Below are 14,155 nucleotides of genomic sequence, written 5' to 3' on the forward strand. Positions count from 1 at the left end.
TTTGACCTAAATTTAAACGATCAAGTTCAGCAAATACTTTTTTCTCTTAGTAGCTTTTGGTATGATGACGTTGTTACATTTTCATCAAAAAAGAAAGGTCCTATCATCTCAGTCGCAGTTACACCTCACCAAACCATTATTCCTCGTTTGTCCATTGACACTTCTAATCTCACGTTCGGGTGTATCGATGACCAAGATCTTGCATGTGATGAGGACACAGAACCATTTAAAAGAATTTTGCTTCATCGGAAAACATCACTTGAAATAAGAACATAGGCTTTTCATTTAACTTCTCGATAAACCAGTCACAGAAATAAACACGATCACCATAATCACTTGCACCATTCGGACCTTGTATGGTTTTACCTTCAAGTTTCTTAAAATTCTTTGTGGCGTAGTTTTCTTAATATTTAAGCCTAAGCTTCGACGAGCAAGGGATTTCCGCGGTGAACTAGTAACAGATAACAACACCTGTCTTTTTGTTTCTTCTGTAGATACACTTGGAGATCTTCCTGCACTTTTTCTAGATGCAAGATGGGCAGTGTGAAAACAATTGCTGCGGAACTGTTTGCACAAACGGTGAATTTGCATATCGTGTACTTTTAATCCGAGTTCTTTAACTATACGGGATCTTGTTGCTCTTGCAGATTTTTCTGATAAAATGTACCATTCAATTACATTAGCACGCTGATCCTGAGTTAAAGACTGCATGATCGAAGGACACTACAGTATGAATGCACTCTTAAAGTATTCTGGAAACGACAAGTAATTATCAAATGATTAAGCCAGTCTATCCCCGAGATTCACCTACTATGTAATGTCCATTTCCGAAGAAGTCAATCTAACCCAGGTGTTTATTACAGACACGAAATCCTATTGAACTGTCAACACGTTAACTCGTAAATCGTTGGTGTATTGCGATAAGAAAAGGTCTGAAACTTTTGTCAGCACACATGAACAAGAAGTTGAGTCAGGAATTAGAGGGTGTTTTATAAACAAAAGTTTGTTGACATTGCTTAAAATCAGCTTACAGTGGGACGCCAACAAATGATTCGGACGTGTTCCAGTGCTTCTTAAACAAACATCTCTTAGCAAGCATTCTGAATAGGAGAGAGAGAAGCATGGAAGATAATAAAACAAAGTGGTGTGGTTCTTTAAATGATTTTGGGACCGGGAAGGGGGAATTGAATCACTAAAGTGGTCGCTGGCACATGGAGGTAGCTTCTAAGCATTAATTTTGGTATATTTCCAAATATTTTGACGCTCACGGGAAATAACGAAAAGTTTAAATTTTTCTTACTGCCTATCTTCCCCAATTTGGAGGTTTGGCGTAATAAAACTAGAAACGCATGCATAGATGAATGGGGAGGAAGAAGAGGAATGGTATCGTATTTTCTACCCAAAACTGCTAATTTACAGCAAAATTTGTATAAATATAGAGCAAACTGCTTTCCGCATTTTACATTGAAACTCCAGTTAGGCCAATCAAATTTTGAGTTGACGCCACTAAAAGAGATCAACACATGACCATTATCATATTGTCGCTTTAGCTCTTTTTCTAAACAAACATTTTTCGACAATAATGCCAAATTTCACTTTAATAATGAAAAATATTTACCTTCTGCCAGTAGGTTCTTGCGTATAAGGACATTCATCATGAATTTCTATTGTTTTATGAAAGGGGATTGTAGCCTAATATCAGTCACTGGTACAGTCCGCAGCAAAAAACCTGCAACATGAGCATATATGTTTATTGTGAAAGGACAAAGTCTTTCGCTCCAAAATAAGTGTGCAGGGGAGGACGCCGAGGTTTCTCCTGGCGTAATTCATGCCACTTAGACGTTATGTTGATTTCCTGCGCTGTTAGTCGTAGTTTCACAATAAACTTGCATGCTCATGTTGCAGGTTCTTTGCTGCGGATTGTACATGAAAATAGCATAGGAGCATTAATTCTGTGCGCCTTGCAATTGATTTAATGCTCATTGGCACAACCAAAATAAAATTTGGAATTTTTATACTTTGGCCCCTGTGCCCTCCAAAGCCAAAAATTACCAACCGCGCCCTTTGTCCCCTGTTACCAAAATAACATTTCAGATTTGGAAAATACATAACTTTTTATTACAATAACGCCAAATTTCACATTAATCGACCAATAGAAAAAAAGCTTCTTCTGGTATGTTCCTGTTAAGGATATTTATCGTGATTTTTGGTGATTTGTGGAAGGTGGCTGTAGCACCACATCAATCACTGGCACATGCAAGGAGCATCGGAATATTAATTCTGTGTCATTTGTGATTAATCTAATACTCATTCACACTTCCAGAATAAATTTTTGAATTTTTATAAAGATCCATCATTTTATGCCTCGCCCCCTGTGCCCCCCTAAGCCGGTGCGTTATCAAAATAACATTCCAGATTTGAAAATCGCATACTCTTTTGATACAAGAACGCCTAATTTTACATTAATTAAAAAAATACCTTCTTCTCGTATGTCCCTACTAAGGATATTTATGGTGATTTTTTTTTTTTTTTATTTTTGAAAGGGGACTATAGCCCCATATAAGTCACTGGTACATGCAAGGAGCATTAGAATATCAATTCTGTGACAGTGGTGAAAAATCTGACCCTCAATAGCATTTCCGGAACAAAATTCGGAATTTTTATAAAGGTCTATCATCTGATGCTTCGCCCCCTGTGCCCCCCTAAGGCAGTGGTTACTAAAATAATATTTCACATGTGAAAAACTCATACCTTTGTGCTACAATGACGCCAAATTACACATTAATTGACAGAAAGTACCTTCTTTTCGTATGTCACTACTAAGGATATTTATGGTGATTTTTTTGAGAGGGGGCTATAGCCCCGTATAAGTCACTGGCACATGCAAGGAGCATTAGAATATTAATTCTGTGACAGTGGTGAAAAATCCGACGCTCACTGGCATTTCCGGAACAAAATTTTGAATTTTTATAAAGATCCATCATCGAGTGCTTCGCCCCCTGTGCCCCCCTAAGGCGGTACGTTACCAACATAACATTCCAGATTTGAAAAACGCATACTCTTTTGATACAATGACGCCAAATTTCACATTAATTAACAAAAATACCTTCTTCTCGTATATCCCTACTAAGGATATTTATGGTGATTTTTTTTTATTTTTGAAAGGGGGCTGTAGCCCTGTTATCAGTCACTCTTACATGTAAGGACATTGGAGCATTAATTCTGTGACATTTGTGATTAATCTCACGCTTACTGGCATTCCGAAAATAAATTTTGGGATTTTGGTAACATATCACCCATCACCTTTTTACGCCCCTTGCCCCCAAAAGGGGTACCTTCGCAAAATAATGTTTGAGACGGCTTTACTAGCTTTGTGAATGAGTGTTTTTCCATTTTGTAACAAATACAACTCATTTGCTCCAAAATCTTCACGAATAATTATTGGAGAAAACTGCTTCTAAAATTTAACATTGAATCTCCCATAAGGAAAATGAACTTTCGTGTTTACACCCCTAAAAGGGGGGCTAAACAGCAATTTTCTTTTATTTTCTTTAGAAATTCGAAAAATTCAGATATTTCTCAATAAGAGTGTCAAATTTTACATTAATAGTGTATAAACTTCATCTTCTCCCAGCGTTGTAGAAAATAACACGAATTATGGAACAGTCTATATCTATATATATCTATATCTATCTATCTATCTATCTATCTATCTATATCTATATATATATATATATATATATATATATATATATATATATATATATATATATATATATATATATATATATATATATATATATATATTATGAATATTTTGGTTGTGAGGTGTTGGATATTGAAATCCGATCACTCATCTGTGTCGAGAGTAGTACTTTCGTTTTCTTCTTCTTTTGTTGCTGTCACTACTTCATTTTTTCTCTGTTTCTTCGTACTTCGAGATTTTTTTTTTTTACTTTGAACCTCCCCCCCAGTTCTGAACCTCATGAAAAAATGTGAACAACTGTATAATTGATTTTGACTGAGTGTACTAACTGAGATTTCGAAGGGTATAATACGTGCAGGTATTCCGTGTTTTAGAACAACATAGAACCGTTTATTGTAATTTTCAACCAGTTACAGAAGTGACTGCTGGGAGGGTACATTATAGTTTCTGATTTTCCATAATCTGATTATTTTTCCGAGAATCGTCCAACAATGTAAGTAGTTGCCGATCCTGATTTCATTTCGTTTGGCTTTTGTTTTGTATGTAGTGTACCTTTTAGTAGTTTGGGCCCAATAATATTATCTAATCTTTGATTTTTTCTTTTCTTTGTACATCTACATGTGTCTATGTTTACATCAATTGATAGTTTACGTGCCTGCATAATCTGTTCTGATTTCAGACATAATATTTGCTATATGCCAACATTAAACATTTTTCTATACGCGGATAAACGAATATATAAAATTTTATATATTATCGGGGTTTTCTAGTAAAGTTTGCAACCTATTTGGAAAAATGTCTTTTGTCAGGGTCATGTGACCCAGAAAAAAAATGAAATGTAAATATTTATTGAATACTGAAATGAATATGAATATATGGAATATATTTATCGACGAAAATGTTATTATTGATTTTCAAGTAATATTGATTATAATGAGTTATATGGAAATATATGAATGAATATAGGTAGTATGGGCTCGGTATCTACCGTCGACGTTCTAGGTTGCCATAGTTTTCAGACACCCGATATTGACATAGATAGTATATATGTTGCCGCGTTATGTAATGTGGATAATATGTTGTAAATTCATTAATATGCATGTATCTCTCGGATAACTTGGTTGTAAATGAAATTTGCATGTAATAATAAAAAATCCGAATAGCAGGTCGTAACGGAAAATCTCTAAACTCCAATTCAATGATTTTTTTTTCTTGTGAATTACAAGCGTAACAATTTCTGAAGCAGTGTGCCCCAAATCCTCCCGGTACGTCTCAAAAACTCAACTATCAATTCATTAGCACAGTGATATACACATCTTCAAAATCTTCATGACTTGCACAGCAAATGAAGTTAGCTTGATTGTGGTGGTCTTCCCGAATGTACCAAACAATTTAATATCGAATTTCGATTAATATATAGGATCTAGGAATGATCCAAACACCTATTTCGTCAATGTAATTTATAATAAAAAAATATGCTCCCTATGTTTGAGGAGGAGAATGTGAACTGTGGAAATTTTCGATTTAAAAGTTAAAGAGAATTCAAGGGAAAATAGACGGAAAGTTTATCTGGTGTGCATCGAGTGATGTGCTAAAACAAATATAACAGGTCTTCGAAGTGAATACCTATGTTCAGGTAGAGACCACGAAAAATAAAAATATAGACGCTTTAACTAGTGCAAGTGAGTCTCTATTTAACTAGTGCAATAAGGTTAGTTATTTGAGACAGGACACAAGTGTTGAATAATTTGCTTAAAAGGAACCAAAACTTATCGAATATTTCGAAAACTTTTTTTTTTTTTAACTACTCAACGTTGCGGAATTGTCAACGAAAATTTTCTTTTATATCATCAATACTTGTAAAATAATTATGCTACATGATGTTTGTTTATTCTGCGTTTCGCAAGTAATGTACTTAAATTCATTGATACCTATAATGTAGTATTCCACACTATTGTGCTTATTTGAATGTTGATGGAAAACATGTTAATTTTTTTTAAACCTATGTACCTATAATGTGCTATGTTACGCCAACTATTTTTTTTATAAATGTAATAAATTGATTTGTAAATTGTAGTTAGGTTAGTTTAATTTCAATATATAAATCCTATACATTGTTCTGTATGAGTGTGGGTGGCTGAGTATTAGAGTTAGTTTTAATTGAAGCATTTGTGTTTAACCTATATGTATAGTTGATGGTGATTAATGGTAGTTAGTGACTAAAATTCACTAATAATAAATATTAAAGAGAAATGCTAATTCTATATGAAATGGCTCTATGAGAGGGGCAGAGAGAACAAAAGAAGCTGGAACTAACCGTTGGTTGTCCATATTTTGAAATACTTGATCTCCAGAAACCAATTATACATTTGATTTTTTTCCTCTGCGACCAATTTAATAGCACAATCGATCTCAGGAATCATACCTCATGTGTTGGATTAACGTCGAACAGTTCTGAATTGATAATAAACCATTAGTGTAAACTTTCTCATCTATCTCGGTGCTAGCCTGGGATAACCCGAAAATGGTGGTTGTCTGGGGCTAGGTACGGTGTGTGTGAGTTGACATGTGCCTACTTTCGAACAGTCGAATACCAAATCATCGCAGAATCACACTGGAAACAAATCTCAATTCGATAACTTTCCACTTTCTTTTATCATATCTCCTGAAACAACCATAACCTCTCCTCATATTCTTACTCTCCCTCTTTTCCCTTCTTCCTGTCTTTTTTCCCTATTCTTCTCTTTCTTCTTCTTCTTCTTTAAAAAAATAAAAATAAAAACTGAAAAAAGGAGTCTTGACTGGGAATTCAATTTAAAAAATAAACACGGTTATATATTTTATTTTATTTTATTTATCTTCTGAAGTCCGATAATAAAATTATTTTATTTTGATGAAATCTAGTATATGTTAAATTAATAAATTAACAATATTTCATCCCCATAAGGGATGAAAGGTTCCCACTAACGACTTGATTACTATACAGCGCGTTCTCTTCTATATCTTCTCTCTTTTACTTCTTCTTTCTTCGACGCGAAAATTATTTTTTTCTCTTTTTTAAGTTTTTAAATGGTGACCGTAACTTAGGACGGTTACCATGGAAACAATTGTTTTCCCTGGTAACGGAGCTGAAAATATTTAAAAGTATTTGAGAATATAGAGGATTCAGATCGAGTGTATGTTAGATTGGTCATGAAGTTGTAAGTAGTAAGGAGATGTTAAAATTTAAGTAAGATAACTGGAGTTGTCGGCTATTTTGTTGCCTTTGCTTCTCTTCGAAGGGATGGAAGGGAAGGATCTTCAAAATTTTTCCAAAATTTAAGCACTGGAATTTTAAAGGAAGGAAGGAAATGGGGAGAATTGAATTATAACAAATATTGTTTTCTTAGTTATTAAGTCTTTCATAGTGTATGTGTACCTGTATTTTTGTATTTTGTTGAAATTTGTATATCGTGTCGTGAACTATGGCAACAAGTTCAAAATTAATAGTTACTCAAGAAGAACCCGGAATCTCATGTATACAATGCACATTAAGCGAAGGCTAAAAAGGGTTTCGAGTATCGCTTAGACTGGCACGGTGCAGTGGTTGCCACCAAAAGTGGATCCACTTCTCATGCACCGAATTAGATGATACCGTAGAAAATGAGATCCGATCTGGCGAGATTAAAAAATATTGTGAAGAGTGTACAGTAAAACTTTGCTAGTCTCGTGAGCTAGTGGCTGGAATGACCAGCCAAGAAACGGAACATCCTGATTCGGATGGGGAACGGGGATTCAGTACCCCGAAGGACCGAGGCCAGATATCTCTCTTAGACATATCTGACCTCGATGATGAAAAAATGAAAAGAAAGGGGATCACACGGGTGATTATCAAACAAACCTCACAGAAGGAGTATAATCTGCCGAGTCTAATATGTTTTTATTATTTCAGCAGTTCGCTGAACAAATGAGTAGAAAATTTGATCAATTGAATGGCAATATGAATAAAAATAACCAACGAATGAATGATAAATTTGACAGATTGGAAAGAAATAATGAGGAAATGAGACGTGAAATAAACGATAAATTTGACAATATCCGATTGGACTTTGCTGCCTCAATTGGCAAATTGAGGGAGCAAACGTTTACAGAAATTGAAGAGGTTAGGGACCAGGCCCAACATTCTGTTGATAAGTTGGAGGAAGAAACAAATGCTAAATTTGGCGAAGTCGATCAAAATTTTAATAATACGAACACAAAAATCTGTGAAATAGAAGGTTGATCAGCAGCAGGCTGATATAGATAAGTTAAACCTGAAATTAACAGATCTAGCCATAGAAAAGAAATTGGAATCGGTTCATCCAAAAATTAGTACCATTCAACACGAAGTGACCAATCTTAAGGAATATTGGAAAATCGGAACAAATTAAGTTAGATATGTCATATCCTTTTCCTGGTGGCGACACCCCGGGGAAATTTTTCCCAGAGACAAACACTGTGCTGCCAGTGGAGAATCGTGTGTTGCCTGATGCACGGGACAGTGTAACCTCTTGTTCCCTGCAACAGTCAACCATAAAACCATGGCTTAACCATATGCCGATGGAATCCAGTGTTGTGACTACGATAGCCACGAGTGTGAGCGCTCCTTCTCCTTTTGGGGTGATTCAATCATATGGTATGTTGCCAGGAAAGGGAGAAGGATATGGTACTGGACCATCAGTCACTCCCAAGTTTAATTCTCACCTGGTTGACGCGACCTACAAATCTCTTTTTGGCCATATGGGTGCGTTTACCACTATAACTACTCCGTCGGTGGCAAATCCGGTGACAACCACAATATGTCCGGACGCCCCTCAGATCCCATTGAGTTCGTTCCCTGTAGCACATAGTATGAGTTCTAAGGTTTCTCTCAGGGACATAGAACGTTTCCCCACCTTCGATGGGAATATTGCTAATGGTCTGCCCCGTGTCTTCTTACGAAGATTACAACAATATCTGGATATGTATAAGTCAACTGATGAAGAATGCCTCCATATACTAGAGAAGTGTTTGATAGCTGCTTCAGGTGCGTGGTTTGCCTCCGTAAAGTATCAAATACGGACATTCAGTGATTTTCTGATTCTTTTTAAGGAGGAATATTGCAACGAGCACATTGAGCGGCTCCAGAAAAGAAATCTACAAGCTCTCAGATATGATCGTTCCAAGTATGAATCTCTTCTGGATTATGCTTGGAAGATCATTGAACTTTATTATCAAATTGCAGAGAATCCGTCACAAGCTGAACTTGTAGACATAATCGTGAACGCTCTTCCACCCGATGAGTCCCGGGCCATTGCATCTCATCTGTGTCAGACTAAGGGAGGTTACATCACGTTTAGCTGCCCTGTGCGGAAAGGAAGTTGGTGGTCCTCCAAAGCGGTACTTCGCTCGTCAAGCGAAAATATTGAAACCCGTAAAAAATAAAGCGACGGCAAGTCGCCAGACGGATTTCCTGAGCTACACCCAAGGTGGATCGCGTTATCCTAGTGGGTATAGCTCAGAGAAGAACAATAATAATGGTCGGCGACTGTATAGGAATCGACCTATATTTAATAATCGCCGGGGTTATCGTCCTTAAAACCGCACCAACTTGGAATCGAACCCGGATAGGGTCGACAACACCCGGAGGAGCTTTGACAGTGCGTATGGGAGAGGAGGGAACGGCCGTAGTCAGGGTAACAATAATACTAACAGTAACAATAACGTAGTAAATCGGCCCCAGAATGTGATCTCTTCGTAGGTGCGTGGAAATGGGGAGAACAGAATAGCTCTAAATGGAAGTGACAATCGCGAAACCGCTGTTAAGTCGGTAAAATAACGCCGCAGTTACCGAAGGAAATGGGGGAGGATAATTGCGGGAACATACCCCATTAATTATCAAATCCAAAATTTCGATAAACGTAACTTTCGATGTCCTAAGCAAAATTATTCCGTACAGAATTCGTCGGAGTTTATTATAAAATTTCTGATTGATGAGGAGCCATTTGCTGTAGGTGAAGAACGCTATTTCTCGGCATCTCCCAGCCTAAAGGGAAGTATTGGGGGCGTAGAATTAGTGGCTACTATAGATAGTGGCTCCGAGCTCTGTTTAATGGACTGGGAGGTGTGGAGAAGACTGAAACAGCGCTTCCCCTCTGCAAAACTAAGACCGTACACTGGGCTTACACTGGGCGCTTTTGCCGGTAAAGAAAGTTTTTCGGTACAGGGAGTACAAAATTTCAATCTTAATATCCAGTCACATTTTTTAGATAGACGTTTTCGTAATTAAGTATCTGCGAACGGATCTGATACTGGGTTGCCTTTTCCTGTATAAATTCCATTTTGTTATAGATCGTGAACGGAAGGAAATACGTATGAAAGACAGCCTCGGGAATATAATTACCGTTTCAACTGATAAACCGAGTGTAATGTTGGTAAGGCTACCGGAAAAAGAGATTGCAGTCGGTGAGTCAGGGCGGCTACTGATAGATCAGCCCATGCTTGACCCCAAGATTATTTGTCAAGCCGCTCGTGCGGTGACACCTCTCCATGGGGGAGAGGTTAATAGGGATGATCAGCTGGATCCACTCCTGGGCCCCGAATGCAATGTCTCCCCACGGGACATAGATACATACATTGACACCCGTGACAACTTACCTTTACATATTAGATCCGGTCTCCGTCAGTTATTATTACAATATAGATCCTTCTCCGAATATCCACGCCGTGTCAACGCACCTCGGTACAGAATACAGTTGAAAGATGACGAATCAGTAGTTCGACCGTGCTATTCGTCCCACAGGCCATGCAACTGGAATTCGAGGCTGAGCTAAATAAAGGGTTACGTTTAGGCATTGCAATAGAAAAGATGTCTCCTTATAGAAACCCTATTTATGTGGTTAGAAAGGCCTCTGGAGGCGTACGTCCCGTTTTGGACCTCAGGGCGACCAACTCCAAAATTATTTCACCACAGGTGCAAGTGGAACCAATAAATGATCTGTTACACCGTGTTTCCCATGCAACTTGGTTCTCCTCATTTGATGCCTCTAGCGCGTATTACGGAATCAGTTTGCATGAAGATTCTTACAAATATACTAGTTTTGTGTATAAAGGTAGGCAATATTGCCTTACTGCTTTGCCACAGGGATTAAAGAGTAGTCCCGCCGTTTTCCAATCGGTGATGACAAATTTCTTTAATAACGCTACTCATTCTTTCGTTGTTTTATATCTCGATGATGTTTTGGTCAAATCAGTTACAGAAGAAGAACATTTATTCCATTTAGAAAGAACGTTCGAAATTTTTAAACAGGCAAATTTTTCATTAAACTTTCAGAAGTGTAAGTTCTTCGCTCGGGAAATAAAATTCTTAGGACACATTATTAGTGGCAAAACAATAAGGGCCGACCCTAAACTAAATGAACCTATTCGATGTTTCCCGGTTCCGAAGTCCAAAAAAGCATTGCAGAGGTTCCTAGGTCTCAGGGTGGAGGAGAAAATTTGTACCGAACTTTTCAGGTTTCACTGCCAAATTGTATCAAATGTTAAAAAAGGATCAGAAATTCACGTGGGATGATGAAGCTCTGGAAACCTTCAATAAACTGGAAGAACTTATTAGTAATCCTCCTGCTTTAAGTCAGCCGGACTTCTCCCTGCCGTTTCACATATACAGTGATGCGTGCATGGAGAATCTGGCCGGCTATCTTGCACAATATCTAGCTGGACAGGACGACCCCAGTGTCATCGGATATGCCAGTCGACGGGTAAAACCCTACGAATTGTCCCTGTCGATTTCTCAGTTGGAACTTCTGTCCGTTCTGTTCCTCTGTGAACATTTTGAACAATATATCATAGGTCGAAATACTTATGTTCATGCAGACAACTCGGCAGCCACGCATGCTTTCACCCAAAAGAATCTTGAACCTAGAACCACAAGAATTCTTCTCAAACTACAAAAATTTGACTTAATATTTAAACGCTGTCCAGGCCGTGAGAACTTTGTCGCTGATACACTTAGTAGATATCCACCTGAGGTATTGCTCGAACCAGATACTCATTATGTACATTTTCTAACTAAAACCCAATACGCTGATATTGATTTAGATTGTATTAAGGAAAATCAAGAAACTGATGAATTATGTCGGAACTTTGTAAGACAGTATGAAAATAATCGTAACTCGGGTAGAATAGCTATACATTGTGACCTAATTTATATCAAACCAGCGCGAGCACCAAACTGGCTTCTAGTAATACCTCAGAGCTATATCCACCAGATTATTAATGTTGTCCACTCTACCGGTCATTTTGGAGTACAAAAATGTTATCGTTTCTGTCGTGCTATTTTTTATTGGAAAAACCAAACAACCACCATCAAAAACTTCATACGAAATTGTATCGAATGCACGGAAACTAAGTTCACTAACCGAACCATAGTTCAAAGAGAATATCATATAACAGCAAATGTACCCCATAAAACTCTGGGGGTGGACCTTATTGGAAAATTACCACCTAGTCAGGGGTACTACTATATCTTGTCAATTATAGACATCTATTCACGTTTTGTTACTTTTCTTCCCTTCAGGAAAGCGCATACGAAAGAAATAATAACTGTATTCGAGAGAAGATACTTCCACCTTTTACTCTACCACCGAGAGTTAAGCGATCGGGGACATCAATTCCAATCCAAGCTGTGGCATGATTTTTGTTCCAACTACAAAATAAAACACAAGAAAACGGCTAGTTATTCGCCTCAGGGTAACAGCATAACAGAACGCAGCCATAAAGAACTCAATGGACTAATCCGATTATGGTGTCGTGAAGATCAAACCACTTGGTATAAATATCTCGTAAGAATACAGGATCTCCTGAATAATTCGTACTGTTAAAGTATTGGTTGCACGCCGGCGGAACGCTTTCGTAGTTATTCTGCTGTGGATAACTATCGGAAAGTGTTTCCATGGGCGAAGCATTTAGATCCCGTGGAAAATCGATTCAAGTTCACTGAAATAGACATAAATTCACGAAAACATAATAAACAGTTAACTAAGGCTATTACCTTGGAAGAAGGTCAGTTGGTGATGTTAAGACTACATAACTTATCATCAATCATAAAGCAAGAATCCTCCAAATGGATAAAAGTTTACACTGGCCCATTTGTTGCTGTGAAATTGTTAAAAAAAACTGCGCCATCCTTCACAACTTAAAAGATGGAAGTATCGGAACTCACAATTTCCGAAATTTGAAGATTTTTAATTGTACACAAGATAAGCAAAATGATTTGCTGGTTGAATACCCTAAACAAACATGATATACTGTCTTAGTGTAGTTGTGAGTGTGATAAGGATAGAATGAATGTGTCAACTTACCAAGCGTAAGTAGATAGTACCCTTAAGTAGCAACATTTTGTTAGTCTAACAAAATTTTGTTACTGGGTGGGGAAAAGCTGTAGTATACCCCTACAGCTGGTAACTTTTTCTTTACCATACTGTACCTAGTGCAATTTCCTATATTTCATCTTCTGGGTAATTCTATAGTGTATATATTCTCTTGTGTCCAAATTAATGTATTAAATCGAATTATCCCATTAGAAATGTACTTATTAGGGAATAAAATCTTTATATATGTCTAAATTACTTTATATTTCATATTTACCTTTTGCTTTCCGATATGCAAGTTAAATAATTAAAAGTTGCGGCTCTGACGTCATATTCAAATATAGTCCCCACTGGCTATCATTTTTTTTCAGAATTTCAGACCAATATTAACTTTTGCCAGGTATCTAAAACTTGTCTCACCTCCCTCTACAGCCTATCTTTACTCTTAGATCTGGTTATATCTGGTTTTTACCAAATTTCATTTGCTTTGATTTCCTCCGCGCCGAAATACGTTATCATGATTGGAAGATACCCTTTTTGTTGTCTGTTCTTGGTGCATTGATCTGGCTTTTTGTGGTCGACAGTGATAGCAAGCAGAACGTCGTTGCTCCGGCCATAATTTTGTGAGAGAATTTATTGTTTGCTGATATAATTCCAAGGTAAAAATAGGATTAATCAGTTTCTAGTCATAGTGATGAACTAGACGAGAATAAGGACTAATATTTCAGCGGAAATAGTGTTAAATAGTGAAGTCTTCAAATTTAGATATAGGACCTTGTTTTGGAAACCGCCATATTGCTATACACCGGGAAGGATAAAATCGTAAATATGTGCCCCTTATTTTGAACATGAAACTCAGTTAATATTGGATTAGTTTGCGACCTGTTTTAGGATAATTCTTAGTTTTCGTATAGTGACTGTAAAATTCTCTTTATTATTTAGTAGAATTGAAATTGAGTAGTTTCGGAATGTCAAGTAAATATATGAATATGCAAGAGTAGATTAGTTTCAGGGGGCCCTATTTTCTTCCGGAATTTAATATATTCTAGTGACATGGGTTAGTTAACAGTTGTAGTTAGGG

At 37.1% G+C, this 14,155-nt stretch overlaps 1 protein-coding gene across 26 annotated transcripts in view; it reads left to right on the plus strand.

Moving 5' to 3' along the window:
• The window catches only part of CaMKII (Calcium/calmodulin-dependent protein kinase II), a 1,422,941-nt gene that overhangs the window by 290,494 nt on the left and 1,118,292 nt on the right, over window positions 1-14,155 (plus strand). Inside the window, exon 1 of one of the 26 annotated variants that reach the window (XR_014126880.1) lies at window positions 11,214-13,697. The exons of 24 other annotated variants lie outside the window; for them this stretch is intronic. The gene's annotated coding sequence lies outside the window, so the exon portion shown is untranslated. Of the gene's footprint in view, window positions 1-11,213; window positions 13,734-14,155 lie in introns of those variants that run through there. One more of the 26 variants, XR_014126879.1, reaches the window with a different exon arrangement.

The sequence above is a fragment of the Thermobia domestica genome, chromosome 1, assembly GCF_964235325.1.
Source record: "Thermobia domestica chromosome 1, izTheDome1.hap1.1, whole genome shotgun sequence".
NCBI classification, from domain to species: Eukaryota; Metazoa; Arthropoda; class Insecta; order Zygentoma; family Lepismatidae; genus Thermobia; species Thermobia domestica.